A 15,748-nucleotide genomic window follows, 5' to 3' on the forward strand; every position below is an offset into this window, starting at 1 on the left:
TTTTTCTTTCCATATAAGTTATTGGAAAGTAGAGAAGATGAGAGAAAAGATTTAATGACTCACTGATAATGCATTTGATAAATAGAAATGTGACTGCTTCTGAAATTCAGTACTTTACACTCAGAAAAGAGAGATACCCATGCTATAAAAGAAAGAAGCTAAGACATCCTGTGTTCTGAATAACAACAATGTCTTTATAATATTTTTCAAAAGAGTTCATATGCTGATAAGATGGATTTGAACAACCAGAAAATCAAGACAAATGGCTGAAAGTATGTATCAAAGAAACTCATAAAATTTTGCACAACTAAGAAAAGAAAATATAAATAAAGAGTTTTGTTAAAGATAAAAGTCCTCAAACCTTAATTTTGCAACAGATAGAATATTTTCACTGGCAGGAAATGATTTTATTTTTATGGAGTACACCCTTCATTTTACCGATCTTGGTTTTTGATTTTTTTTTTTAAACTGGGAAAGCCTTAAAATACTACTGAGCTCTGTGGCTTCCTTTAAGTTCCAACCCAAATCCTACATTTTACAGGAAACCTTCCCTAGCCTCTCTTAATTCCAGTGCCTTTCTTCTGTTACTTATCTCCTATATAGTCTTTATAGCTTGTTTTGTATATATTTGTTTGCATATTGCCTCCTTCACTATTAGAAACTCCTGGAGGGTAGGAGATGTTTTCCTTCTTTTTGTTTCCTCAGCTTTTAGTACCAGGCACAGAGTAAGTACTTAATAAATATTTACTGTTGATTAATAAAAGTAGCACCAAAATATCAAGTGTTGAAGTTCTTGTTACTGCTTGGAGTTATGTTGCTGGTTGACAAAACAATGGTTCTTGAAACATACAGACATTTCATACATATTTAAATGTATGTACACATACACATATAATAAAAGATTGATATTCAGCAAGGTACTTATTTTATCAGCCATATTTGTTTCAACTTCATTGTACTTATTACATCCACATGTGATCTTGGCCAAAAGGCTGAGAAGTGTTTTCATTGTACTTATATCTGTGATATACTTGGAAACAGCCTTTTAATTTCTCCCCCTCATTCCTGGTCGCTTATATACGAAAACTCCTTATAGGAGGAATCTTCCTGAGTAGACACATTAAATTCACTTAATGTTAAGGACAGAACCATTGCTCCCCCTTTGCTTCTACCTTGAAGTTTGTTAACTGATCCAGAGAATTGAAGGCAAAACTAAGTTTTGTCTAGTACATATAGACAATTGAGTGAAATGATTTTTGCTGCAATTATTCAGATAATGACTTTATCTTTACTTCAATTTGGTAAAAGGATTCTAAACAGACACTAATAAAATTTGATACTTTAAAAGAATTATTAATAGGAGGAAAATATGCTCAAATATCAAGGGATAAATTAGGAGCATGATGCTGCTTTTTACTCTTATTGTAAGATCTAACTATTCATTTTTTTAGTCTATCATTCTAGTTCTACCTTAATTTGCTTTCCTCTCTTGTGCTGACCTATTGGTCAGCCATTTTGTTGTTATCTTACCCTCTTCTCTCTTTGAATCTGTCCCTATTGTCTTTTTGCTCTTCTCACTCTAATAATTCTAAACTCTGAGTAATCACCACCATCTGCCTTCTATTCTTGTTCTCAGTTGTTTAAGTTGTGTTCAATTTTTCCTGATCCCATTTTTTGGGGGGGCAAAGATACAGGAATGATTTGCCATTTCCTTTTCCAGCTTATTTTACAGATAAGGAATGGAGGCAAACAGGGTTATATGACTTGCTCAGGGTCACACAGCTAGTAAATATGAGGCCAGATTTGAAACCAGGAAGGTGAGTCTACCTGACTTCAGGCCTGGCATTCTATATACTCTATCCACTATTCTACCTAACCGCCTCAGCCTTCAGCAATGACCACCACCAAAGCTTCCAATTAAGGAGGTGTTTTTGTTTAATCACTTAGTCCTGTTCAATACTTAGTGAAACTATCTTTGTGAAACCCCCATTTGGCGTTTTCCTGGCAAAGATACTGGAGTGTTTATCATTTTTTTTTCTTTAGTTCATTTTATAGACGAGGAAACTGATAAGAACAGGGTTAAGTGACTTGTATATATGCAGATGAATATATGTGGGTGCATACACATGTACTGCTTTAAACAAAATCAAAGATTATCACATAAAGAGACCATAAACAAAGAGTCCCATAGGCAGCGGCAGAGAGCATCAGCAGGCAAAATTGTAGTATGATTAAGAAAATCTGAATATTGGGGTGGATACTCCACTGAGCCACCTAGCTGCCTCCCATGTCTTTTTAAAGGGTATATTCCATTCATGGATTACACCCCTTTTCCCTTCTTTCTGGTTTCCATGGCTTCTGCAATTCAGCTCAAATTGTCATTTTCAAGTGGCCTTTGTCATCTCCTCCCCTCTCTACCAGTGCTGTCCTCTGAAATTAACTTCCATTAACTTTTACATATCTTATTTGTACAGAGTTATTTACATGTGATCCTCCCCAGCAGAATGTGAATTTAAAAAAATTTTTTTTAGCACATTTCTCTGATAAAGGAATCATTTCTTAAATATGTAGAGAATTAAGTCAAATTTTATGATATGTTATTTCCCAATTGATAAATGGCCAAAGGATATGAAGGCATTTCTCATATATAGAAAATGGTAAATATTAGAGGAGATACAGGAAAACTGGGACACTAATACACTGTTGGTGAGGTTGTGAACTGATATAGCCATTCTGGAAAGCAATTTGGATTCACACCCAAAGGGCCATAAAACTGTGCATACTATTTGTTCCAGGTACAGCACCACTAGGTTTGTTCCCCAACAAGATCAAATAAAGGGGTGGGGGAATGACTTATTTACACAATAATATTTATTGCAGCTCTTCTTGTGGTATAAAACTGAATTAAAAAAAAACAAACAACCTTCTCCTGATCCTCTTATGACTTCATGTTATCATCCCATCCCCCTCTTTTTCACTCTAAACTTCTAAGAACAGAAAATCTATACTTGCTGCCTGTTAAATTGGGTCAGATTAGCAATTATGAATATGGATTTTCTCTGTCAGAGAAGAAGCAGGCTGGCTTAACAGGGGGGAGGGGGAGGAGAGAGTAGAATTCCTCCTCTACCTCCACTGAGGAGCAGTTAAACTGTAGCTCTTTGGATCAGGTATGGAGACAGTGTTCAAGCTCACTAATTCAGGGCCTAGATGTTGAATTTATAGAGAATAATCCCACAGAAGTTATTAACTCTCTCTGTTTAAAAATATTCCCTACTCCCTAGGAATAGACGAGCTTAGGTTGTCTTCAAATCAGATGACAGGCTCTTAGGACAGAAACTGCACCAGTTCAAGCTTGGAAGGAGATCTTGGTTGGGTAAAGTATAAAGATGGTGAGTATACCCCTAAATATATCTTCACACAGATCCAGTATCTAACAAGCAAAGGGATTTAATGTTTTCAGGAAGGCAGGGTGAAGGGAAATGGGTTAGATATGGAAAGGGAGGTAAACTGACTAAAATCTACTAATTCATTCTTCAATTTCTTTCAATCTGGTTTTACCATACTTTTGAATTGGCTTTGACCATTGAACCTAAAACAACCTCTCTCTCCAAATTGGTGTTTATTCTTCTTGATATCTCTAGCACTGGATAGTGTTAACCATCCTCTCCTTGATACTCTCTTTCCAGTTTTTGTGACATTGTACAAAGTTATTCTCTTTGTCTACTTTGATTGTCCTTGCTAATATCTCTTCACTTTTTTACAAATATGATCCACTGTTATGATTAAAATTATTAAGTCTACTCAGATTACTCTCAATTCTCTAAATCCTACTCTGAACTTCTCTATGAGCTTCAATTTTAATATTTCTAATTGGTAAATGAACACTTCCACTAAGATATCTCACTGTTCATTCAAAGTCATCATGAATGAAAACTAATTCATCATCTTCCCTTTACAACTTGTTTCTCCTCATAACTTTCATTTTGCTCATGATGGGTGCCATCTTTCTCCCTAGTCATTCAGGCTTGAAATTTTAGTGGTAACCTCTTAAAAGATTTCCTTTCCTCTAAACTTTTTCTTTTCTAATCCATTCTTCATTCCACAATTAGAATAATTTTTATAATAGAAAAGTGTAACCATCCTATTTCTTAAAATGTTTGCTTCTTCCTTCTGTCTTTCCTTCTTTCCCTCTCTACCTCCTTTCTTTCCTTCCTTTCTTCCTTCCTTCTTTCCTTCCTTCCTTCCCTCTTATTAATCACCTTCCTTCCTTCTTATTAATCACCTCTATATAGTTCTATAATGTCTTGCATTATAGTTATCCAATTACTCCTCATTACTGGCCCTTGAGGATAGTACTTGTGTTTTGTTTAATTCTGTTATATGTCTCATAAAGAGCACTGCACATAATAAGTATTTAACCCATTTGCCAGATGTGTGATTGAAGCATTCCTTGCTAACAATCCTTTTCTTTTGCATTTAACAGAGAACAAGGTGGCCTTCTCTGTGAATTTCTTTGCTTTGGGGTAGGGGAAGGACAAGAGGATTTAGTCCTCAGATTTATCATCCACTATCATTAACATAGCTTAGGTTAACATCTTTCCCAAGACTAGGTAGCCTGAATACTAGATCTGTATCTGTGTGTAAGTGAGAAGCTTCATTGTCTAGAACACTGTGCTAACAAGATCATGGCTACAGATTTAGTTCTGTCTTGATCCCTGAAGATTGTCTGATATGTACCCCAACATCTTATTTTGCTGTTTTCCAGATTAATTCATATCATGAGGTCAAGAGAATAAAAACAGCAGAAACATATTTGCAACTTAATAATCATAAGAAACATATTTCTCTTCATCATGACGTACACTTGATGGTGTTAAAGATCAAGGCTTTCCTTAGGACTTGTGGAGCAGTAGCCAACACATGTAAATACCATGAAAATTGGGAACTAATTCTAGGAGAGTCATAAGGAGACAAGAAAGGGCAGAAACTTAAAGTTGAAATCTGGATAGACAAATATCACAGTTGGCATCATGTGCTTGATGCTATTTCCAGTGATCTTGCTTCCCCTTCCTTATTGCTTTTTCTTTTTTGACTTTTAATAGTTAAGTTCTCTAAAATTTTCTTCTCTTTCCTCTCCTTTGACATCCTTCCTTAAGCTGCCACAATTAAGGATAATAAGTAGGTATGGGTCAGATTCATATATCCACAATAAAATTGCTAACACTTAGATAGGACTTTAAGATTTGTAAAACACTAAATATATTATTTCTTTAGATCCTCCCAACAACTGTTTAAGTATTTCAATTATTAATTTCACTTTACAGAGAAAGAAACCAAGGCAAAAGTCAAACACAGGTCTTTCTGACTTGAAGTTCAGTGCTCTATTCAGCTGGCCATCTAGCTACTTTATAATAATACTGATAGGAAAGTCTCATCTTGTTGTGGAAACCCCACTCACTTCTATAATGTTTTTGCACCATTCCCCCAAATGTCATGTTACCTTTTCCATCCCTAAGCAGAAAAACCCTTGCAGACATGTGGACCTTAGGTAGTTTGCTCTTAAGATGACATTTTATAATAAATTTCTTCATTGGGCCATTTTAAAAAAAGTTGGATTTTCAGGGTACCATTGAAAGAAAATGACAAAAATTAGAATTTGTTTCATTCATTGGGCAACATCATAGAAGTAAACCCAGAGATTGCCAAAACTGTTGGAAGACAGGAGTCAGACCCTGAGTCACACTTTAATAGTCACTGGGCTCCAAAGCCCTTTCAGAAAGAAATCTAACTTTACTAGTTGCCATTCAACTCTTCTAGAAAAGCAATTTACAATAGTTATAGGTTAAACTCTATTTTAGGTTGTACTTTTTGAATTTTTAATTCATTCTATTTTTTTTCTAATTTTCATTTTACTTTTCAGTCTATCCCCATAACTGATCAAATTCTCACAACAAAACCTAATAGGAAATTAGAGGTGCCAAGGGCTTTTGGCTCTTATTTTATTTTATTACTTTTCACTAAAGATTAAATTTGAAGAGGTCAAAGCAACTATCCTAGAATTTAATATAAACACTTTCATTTGTAGAAGGAGCCATATCTCATTGGATTTTACAATACAAGAGATCAATTTTATCTAATTCTTTTTACATTCCTAAAATCAGTTCAGTATGAATAGACTAATTCTTCTTTTGATGTTTCTGGTGAGCTTTATTAAAATAGAAGCTTTAGGATATATTCAGATTTCCCAGCAGAAATATAAATAGCAATTTAATATCTTTATGGGCAGACATCCTACCAGCAGGCCCTACTGCCAGAGTCTTCGTCTTTAGGAGTATAAAGAATTAAGCAAGTCACTACCAAAAAATGGCTCTTTTAGATACTGCTCCTCTCCAAGAAGTGATGTTTGGTTTGGGGAAAAAAAAATTTAATGGAGTATCATGTATGCTTTCTACTTTAGTCACAAGCTCTGCCAAGGGAAGAAGGGGAATCATGTAAACTAGTCATTTCAAACCTGATTTCCCATTTGTTGAAAATGGCAGTTAACAAAGTCATTTGGAAGTTATTAAATATAACTCACTGAAGAATTTTGCTAATGGATCCCAAACATCCCTGTGGTAAAGTAGACCTGGTTATATAAATTAGAGCACTTAAAATATAGTGTAGGAAATAATCTCTCTGTTGTCACTCAATCAGCAATTTTCAAATCAACAGATATTAAAGGGAAAACTGTTTACTAAAAATCTAATCATAGTGGAATAGACTAAGGATGGGATCATAAGCCACACCTAGATAATAACTATAGAACTGGAAGGCATCTTGGAGGTCATTTTACACTACTATTTATTTTACAGTTGAAGAAACTGAGGCCCAGAAAGGTTAAATGACTTTTAAGGTTACACAGACAGTAAGTAAAAGAAATGGGACTTGAAATCAGTTGCCAAGACTTAAAGTTTAGCACTCTTTTCAGTGTATCATTTGGATTATGAGAACATTTCATTTATATGTTTAAATGTTTAGAGAGAATATTTAAAAAGAATTATAAAGAGAAAAAGAATTTAAAGAGAATATTTAAAGAGAATTTTAGTGGCACAGTTGTTACGATCCTTCTAATCTCAGCCCTCATCATTTTTAATCATAACACAGGTAATAAAGTGACAGGCCTGAAATCAGGAAGACGTATCTCCCTGTGTTCAAATCTAGACATTTAACTACTTGTGTGACACCAGGTAAGTCACTTAACCCTGTTTGCCTCAATTTTCTCATTTGTAAAATGAGATGGAGAAGGAAACAGCAAATCACTCCAGTATCTTTGCCAGGAAACCCTAAATAGGGTCACAAAGAGTTGGACATGACTGAAAAATGATCAAATTATAACAACAAAATAACAATTTTGCTTTTCTATGTGACAAATATGTGACAAAAAGCTGGTCTAAAGCCATGTTCTTCTAAGGGTTTCTTGAAAATAATAATGAATTAACCTAAAACTATATATACCAGCCTAATTCCAAGTGATATTAAAATTTTTTAAAAATAGTTCAATATACTTGTTTCCATTTCTATTCTACTAATTGAAGCTTTATTCATTTTGAGAATAATATAACCAAACTGAAGAGATGGGGATATATATATGTATGTATATCTATGTATATATGTGTGTGTGTATATATATATGTGTGTGTGTGTATATATGTATACACATATAAATTTTCCCCACCCCCTGATCTGGCTGCACCCATTTACAGGGTATTCCAACACAATACTGAGAGCAGGAAAGGTACTTGATAAATATTTGCTGACTACATTTGCTCCCAGCATCCCCATGGAGAAACTTGACTTGGAGCAATCTATGCCCTCAGTCTAGCAAAGCCCAGAAATTTGAGCATATGGAGAGATTAAAGAGTACACCACCATGTCTACTGCTAAACTCTTAACCTCTGGCTGGTTTCCTTCAGTCACCTATCCAGCTGTTCTACAAAGGCTGCAGGCAATTCCATGTACTATTATTAGAGATGACAGGTAGAAAAAGTGAACTTCATGCGACCTTCTGTATCACATCTGTGACATCTCTTTGTAGACTACATACTCCCAGTTCTCCCTATTACCTCTGCCTGTGATTTTCTGCTCTCCCCATGACCTGCCCTCCTCTCAAAAAAAATTCTAAGATTTAATATAATAAAAAAGACACTTACATCCTTTTCTCATTGCTCAACTTGTGTTATTCAGTAGAATTTAAGCCCTTGAGGACAGCAATTGTTTCATTTTAGTTTTTGTCTCCTCACAGTGCCTTGTCCATAGCAGCTGCTAAATAAATATTCGTTGAATAGAATTCGAGGACATATCCCTCAAGGACTTCTTACTTTTGGTCTGATAATTCAAGAACCAGTAGTTGATAACTTGTCAGGTTCCATCATTTTTAGCGATGCAGTTTCTCAAGGGTTTTCTCTATTTTCTCATCTCTAGAATGACCTCCCAGGAGTAGCACTGCTCACAACCCAGGGACAGAACCACTAAGGTGTGTGTTGGGATAACCTAATCCATCCCACTATACCCTGATGACAGTAGCTGCCTCTTAGCTGGCATGGGAAAGGGCAGTATCCCCTTACTCACTAAAGGGCTATATATCATAGCAGTAGAACCACTATGGAAGAGAGAAAGCATCATGGAGGGAGGGAGGAGATAAGCAGCAGAGAGAAAAGAACTATATCAGCAGCAAACAAGATTTTTACCAGGGTAGCAAGAATGAATGATTACCGATAGCTTTCCTGCTCCATTGATAACCACACTATTTCGGGACAATGGGAGGAAGGTCCCCAGTATCTCTGTTTTTGTTGTCTGACCCATGGTAGATTGGTGTGGACAAAATTCACACAGGATGGACAATCATGGAGTACAAAATTTACCACAGTTCCGAATTCAGGATCATAGATTTAGGAGCCAAAAGGACTCTAGACAGAACCATGGGAAATTTAGGATTTAGGAGCTTGATAAAGATGATGAGCCTGCAATGACCTGAGGAGTGGTCATACAGATAGGAAGAGAGGTTGGACAGAGTAGTGTCATGAAAAACTAAAGCAGAGAGAGTGTTTATTAAGGAGGAGAGGGTGATCAATAGTATCCTATGCAGCAGATAGGTTGAGAAGGAGGACTGAGAAAACAATATTAGATTTGACACAGGAGATTTCCTGCTCCTTGAACACTGAATTATCAACAACTCCATGTTACATTTTCCCACCACTTATTCCAAGGAATTATGTTCTAAATATGCTGCCTTCCAGTCAACAACTCACCATCTTCTTCATAAAAATAATATGAGATAACTTGTTAAAAACTTTGCCAAAATCTAAGCCCTCTCTATGGCATTTCCCTCATCTAGTTTATCCTTTCCCAGTCATTTACTGCTACATACTACTCGCCTTCTACTCTTTAGCCTAATCTAGTTTTAAATGTTGCCAGAGAAATGGAATCATAATCTAGCATTTTTTGCTTAAAATTTTTTTCTAACTTCACTGAAATTTACTAGATCATGCCTTGCTGCATGATTATAAATTCTTCCCTTTCTAGTTATATCTGTCAGGCACTAGTCAGGTCCTTGCCATACTTTGTCAGTTAGCTAATCCATAAAGATTTATCTCCAAGTTTTTTCCTTACAAATTAAACTTGCTGTTCCATTAATCATTTCTGTCTCTTTCCTCTGGGGTAATAGGTTTTTTTTTCAATCTTTCTACTCTCTCCTTTTCTCTTGTTGCTTTCTGTCATCTGTTTGACCCTCTGGCTCTTTATGCCTATTTATTTTGTTCTCTCTTTCCCTTTCTTCCTTTCTCCTTCTCCCTATTTATTAAATGGAGGTGTTTAAAGTAAAATAATCCAGGAGGGCTCATGCCAGAGTCTCATAGCAAAGAACGACCCTTCTATTTATTTCAAAATCTATTTGTTCTCAAATATTCAAACCATCTGTTTGTATTGTCCATCTCATTGCCAATATATATATATATATGTGTATATATGTAAAAATATAAATATGTACACATTTATTCAGTATGATTTCATTTTATCTTCTTCAAAATATCTACATAGCCATAAGTTCTTCCTACCCTGGAACATCCTTCTACCCTTTCAACTTTCATAACTGGGAATATCGGTTCACCATGTTGCTTCCCTTCCTCCATTAGTGAATTGCTCCCAGGACCTTCATTTTGGAGACAAATGCAGGTTGGTCATCCTTCATTCCCAGCTTGCTCTCAGGACCTTCATTTGGGGACAAATGCAGGTTGGTCATCCTTCACTTCCCTCTGTTTCTGGCTTTCCCAATTTTACCACCATGTCTCATAGGCAGTGTCAACCTGGAATTTCCCTCAATAGCTGGGATCTCCTCATTCTCAAATACCTATCCATCACCTCAGCCCTCTTATTGTAGTGTATCTATCTACCATACCATCCCTTTCTCTCATTGTTGAGTCCTAAAGGGAACTCACCTCATTTTTGTGAAGGGGCTTGTACTGGACAATGTTCATTTCTTGAACCCTGTGTAGGTACCTTCCTTCTCCCTCCTATCCTCATTCTTTTCTCTCCTCCTCAATTTTCAACTCTTTTTTTGTGTGTTGTTTCCTTCTTCCCCCATTAGAATATAAATTCCTTAGGGTCAAGGACTGTCTTTTTTTTTAGCTTATATTTGTATCCCCAGCATTATATGTCTAGAATTTAGCAAGTACTTAATAAATTCTTATTTCCTAACCAAGTTAGACTTTTTACAATGAAGAATTATGATATTGGATTGGGCTTAACATCTTTTCATCTCATTAAGGTGCATCTGACAATTGTAGGAAATCGAACATGTTTTAGAGAGACATTTTCTTTTGTTTTTAAATTAAATTTTTTATTATTATGCAAAAGATACTTCCATATTGGTCATTGTTGTAAGAGAACACTTATATAAAATCATAAATACACTGATGTGAAAGATACTATGCTTTGATCTGTATCTATCCAATGCAAACAATAGGAAGACATTTTTCAGTTCAATTTATACAGAGCACAGAATTTCTCTTTGGTTCTGGTCTTGAAGAATGAAGGGGCACATATCCCCTGTGATTTCAATCTTATATCACTTAAGGACCCAATATGAATTTCTCTAAACCTTTATGGAAATTATATGTTCTACTTTCATCAGTTTTAGGGGGCAAAGTGAATAAGTTTCATAAGGTTTTTGAAAACCTTAGAAATGTGCCCTATATTCCTCATTCAAAAAATAAGAACTACACCCCCAAATTCCTGATTTTCCTTAGTGATTTCTTACGTACTTATGTACATCAATTTTATCTACATCCAATTTTAAACCATTTCTACACTTAATCTCTATCACCATTAAGGTATTGTGTGCCATGTTTTAAGTAAATATTATGTGAAGTGATAGTCATTTTTCTAAAAATAAGTCATTATTCTTTTGAATTTCACTGAATATGACTAAGTTCTTGAATGTGGGGAACATAAGCCTATGGGCACAATTCTTATTTTTACAAATTTTCATCCTATTTTGTAGGGTAGACAGCTGAATTCCATTGATTGATCAATTGATCAAAGATGTTCCCACTTCATAAAATTATCAGTGGAGTGCTTTGATAATTTGTCCTTTACTTTAAGTGAGGCAAGAGTTGTTGATTGACTTGATTAACTCCCCAATACATATAATCATGTACAACCACTATATACTGTCAAATGGATATTATTCCTCATCAGTTTGGATAATATTCTTTCTAAAGATTAAGTTGTAAGCCATCCATGCCTAACCAAACTACAGGCGTAGATTTATATATTCTCTCTTCCATCTCTTGTTCTGGAATTATAATAAAAAAAAAAACAAAACAAAACCACCACTGTTTCCAGAAAGCAAATGCCAGTTAAGTCCTCTGTGGATCCCTTCACAATCTGAGTTATTTCCTAGACTAAAATAGCCCCACTTAGCTACTACTGTCCTCTACACATTGACTCTCTATTAGCATGTAGGCTCTTTGAGCACAGAAACTATGCCCCTTTTTATTTGTATCCCTAGCATTTAACATAGTGCGTGACACACAAGTGTTTAATAAATGCTTTTTGGTACTTTTATCCTCTGTTTCTCTTACACCTATTATTCTTTGTTCCTTATGGGTTACATGACATAGCATGCTTATACCTATCATGTGGCTCTCCTTTGTGCAGTATTCATTTTCAGTTCTTTGTAAACTGAGCATGAGTAGTCATGAAACACATATAAATACATATACACATATATGGTCCCACTTTTTGTTATTCCTTAATAAATCCAAATCATTTTCAATTTTTGAGTCTGCACTTTTTGCAGATTCCAATAAGAATTGTTTTATTTAAAATATAACACCTAAATCATTATATGCTAATTTTACCATTCTACTACACAAGTATATGGGGTTTAACTTATTCATGACTCCTTAATTGCTAAATAGTCCATAATATCTAGCCTTTTAAGACAGTCTCTCAATACTCTTTTGGAATTCCAAGTTCTTACTCAATTTCTTTATGATATCTACCTTCTGGTAATGCTATGGGGGCAAATAATATCTAACAAATATTTCTGATCTTCCACCATAAGATATGGTATGGAGTTGAAAAGGGATACTTTAAAAAATATGAGTCAGAGGAGACAGATAAGTGGTTCAGTGGAGAGAGAGCCACTCTTGGAGACGGGAGGTCCGGGGTTCAAATATGGCCTCAGACACTTTCTAACTGTAAGACCCTGGGCAAGTCACTTAACCCCTAATGCTTAGCCCATACCACTCTTCTGCCTTAGAGCCAATAAATGGTATTAATTCTGAGATAGGAGGAAAGGTTTTTAAAAAAATCTGAGTCAGAGCTGACCAGGTTCACTAAAGCTATATATAATCTAATCATTAACTCATGTAGATCTTCTGATGCAAGTCGTTCTTGCAAAAGGCATCACATATCCAGGATGGTGTCACTTCCTATATACTTAATATCTTTCTATTAAAGTTGTATTTCCAATAGCCATTTGCATATCTGAATTCATTTATTTTGTCATTCTTTAATTCATTCAATCACAGCAAAAAGCACTTGAAAGTTTGGAAAACACTTTTTCCACAATGAGCTTGTGAAGCAAGCAATATGAGTACTATATAATTTTCATGTATAGGTGATGAAATTGAGGCTGAGATTGTGCTGGCCTTGGTCACACAGTAAGTACTGGAGCCAGGATTCAAATCTAGGTCCCCAGATTTACAGTAAAAATTCCACTCTGCTTTGCTACTTTATTTCATCCAGTACTTATTAAATGCCTACTATATATAAGACATCAAGCTATGTAATATTGCAATTTTGGAATTAATATATGAAAATTTTGACACATATTCATAAAAGCTCTTCCATTAGAATATGAGTTTCTGAGAGTTGGTATTGTTTTCATGTTTGCAGTTTTCTCCCAGTACCTACCACAATACCTAGCATATGAACATTTAATAAATGCCAGATACTGGTTGAAGGATTGGTTGACGGTGAAGATATTTGATCTTTCTTTGCATTAGCTCACTTTCAAAAGTCTTTCTTCCTTTTATAATATTCTACTACCATGGTCATGATTTCCATACATAATACATTTTCTTTTTCATCTTCATATATATTTTTGCAATCTCTTAAGTTCATTTGATGTGAGAACCTAATAAAAATATGACATATTTATGCCTCATCTGGATTTCAAAAGTATAGATCATAGCTCTAAGTAAGAAGTGGGGAGAAGGTATATCATCCTACTTCTGTCAGAGTCAGGCATTTCTCGGGCTTTTATTTCTGTGTATCTGGTAGAAAGGTAGCAATGCTATGAAAACATCACATAAGACTTTCAAGTAAACACACAGTGACAGGGGAACCCCTGAGGGATTGTACATCTTTGGAACGGCATGGTCACATAAATATCATATTTCATTTCCAACCATTTATACACTAGATCTATTTATAACTTGAGTATCTATATTAGACATGTAATCTGTAACCATATAAATGAAGTCCAATATAATAAAAAGCAATTCAAAAGACTTTAATATGACACCTCAAGCACTATTTAATATTCCTCTTCACTCGACATGAGGAAAAGATTATGAAATATGAAGGAAACATTATCTAAACCAATCTTTCACATGGGAGATTTGTCAACATAATGGCTCAGAAAATTTGCAGTCCTGTGCAATGTGAACTTATTTGGACTTTTATTTGAAGATCAGGAATTGTCATTTCTTGATATTACCAAGAAAAGCCTATTAATCTGAAACTGAAATGCCCTAAATGTTTTTGAGAGATTGACAGAGATCATACAGGACAATTCAGTTCAATGCAGCAAACTTTTATTAGGTATTCACTATGTGCACTTTTTTTTTTGGAGAGCTGGAGGTTTAAAGTTTGTATAACAAGAAAATGATAAGAACCGCAACAATGAGGAAAATACCAAACAGAAATAGTTTAGCATATTAAGGTTTGCAAAGGTCTGCATGGTACAGTAGTAAGGGCACCGGACTCAAGATCATGGGACTCAAATTTGGAGCCTAGCTCTTCTATTTAATACCTGTATGACTTCTGGCAATCTTTCCCTCTCTCTCTGGATTTTTTGTTTCCTCATCTGTAAAGGAAGAAACCAAACTAGTTGGACTAGATGATTTCTGAGGTCTCTTTTAGATGATCTAACCCTGTAATTATTTCATTTCATTCTAATATCCTCATGAAGCAGGAACTATTACTATCTCCATTTTATAGATGGGTAAACTGAATCTTGGAGAGCCTAAGTGACCAGTCCTCAGGCCATTGGTAAGTTACATAGCTGGTAAGTATCTGAGACAGGATTCAAACTCGGGTCTTCCTGACTCGAAGTCCAACACAACTCTTCAGGTCAATCTGCCTTATAAAAGAAAATAATCTCTGGTTTTGGAGGAGTTTACATTTTATTGGGGAAAAATATGGCTGAAATTACAGGGTTTATTTTTACTATAATGAGTAATCTCAGATTTGTTAGCCTTCAATTTTGTTTTGATAACTTTGGACTGGAGGTGTAAAGAATAACAGGCCTGAAAACTCAGACTTGATTATCTGGGGACAGAAGTGAGAATAAGAATCTTTACTTAGGTCCCAAGTTTGTGCTTCTGGCTACTGATAACAGGGTAAGAGCATTTCCTTGACAAATACTGCCATGATGGCAAAAAAAAAATCCCTACCTAGCTTCTGTTTCCATGTTAATCTATTATGGTCACTCTCATTTGTTGCTTTTTATTCATTTGATTCTGGGCATCTCTCTATAGGATAATGATGGATTAATTCAAATTGGGCAAAGCTCAGGGGCAGCTGGGTAGCTCAGTGGATTGAGAGCCAGGCCTAGAGACGGGAAGTCCTAGTATCATATCTGACCTCAGACACTTCCCAGCTGTGTGACCCTGGGCAAGTCACTCCCCATTGCCTACTCCTTTTTTTTTTAAACCCTTAACTTCTGTGTATTGGCTCCTTGGTGGAAGAGTGGTAAGGGTGGGCAATGGGGGTCAAGTGACCTGCCCAGGGTCACACAGCTGGGAAGTGGCTGAGGCCGGGTTTGAACCTAGGACCTCCTGTCTCTAGGCCTGACTCTCAATCCACTGAGCTATCCAGCTGCCCCCTCCCTTCCCCATTGCATACTCTTAACACTCTTCTGCTTTGGAGCCAATAAACAGTATTGACTCCAAGACAGAAGGTAAGGGCTTTATTAAAA

General features: G+C 35.5%; 1 protein-coding gene across 1 annotated transcript in view; it reads right to left on the reverse strand.

Moving 5' to 3' along the window:
• Nucleotides 1-15,748, reverse strand: part of RALYL (RALY RNA binding protein like) — a 572,389-nt gene that overhangs the window by 216,013 nt on the left and 340,628 nt on the right. The gene's annotated exons all lie outside the window — the stretch shown is intronic.

Source organism: Gracilinanus agilis, chromosome 1 (assembly GCF_016433145.1).
Source record: "Gracilinanus agilis isolate LMUSP501 chromosome 1, AgileGrace, whole genome shotgun sequence".
Classification (NCBI taxonomy): domain Eukaryota; kingdom Metazoa; phylum Chordata; class Mammalia; order Didelphimorphia; family Didelphidae; genus Gracilinanus; species Gracilinanus agilis.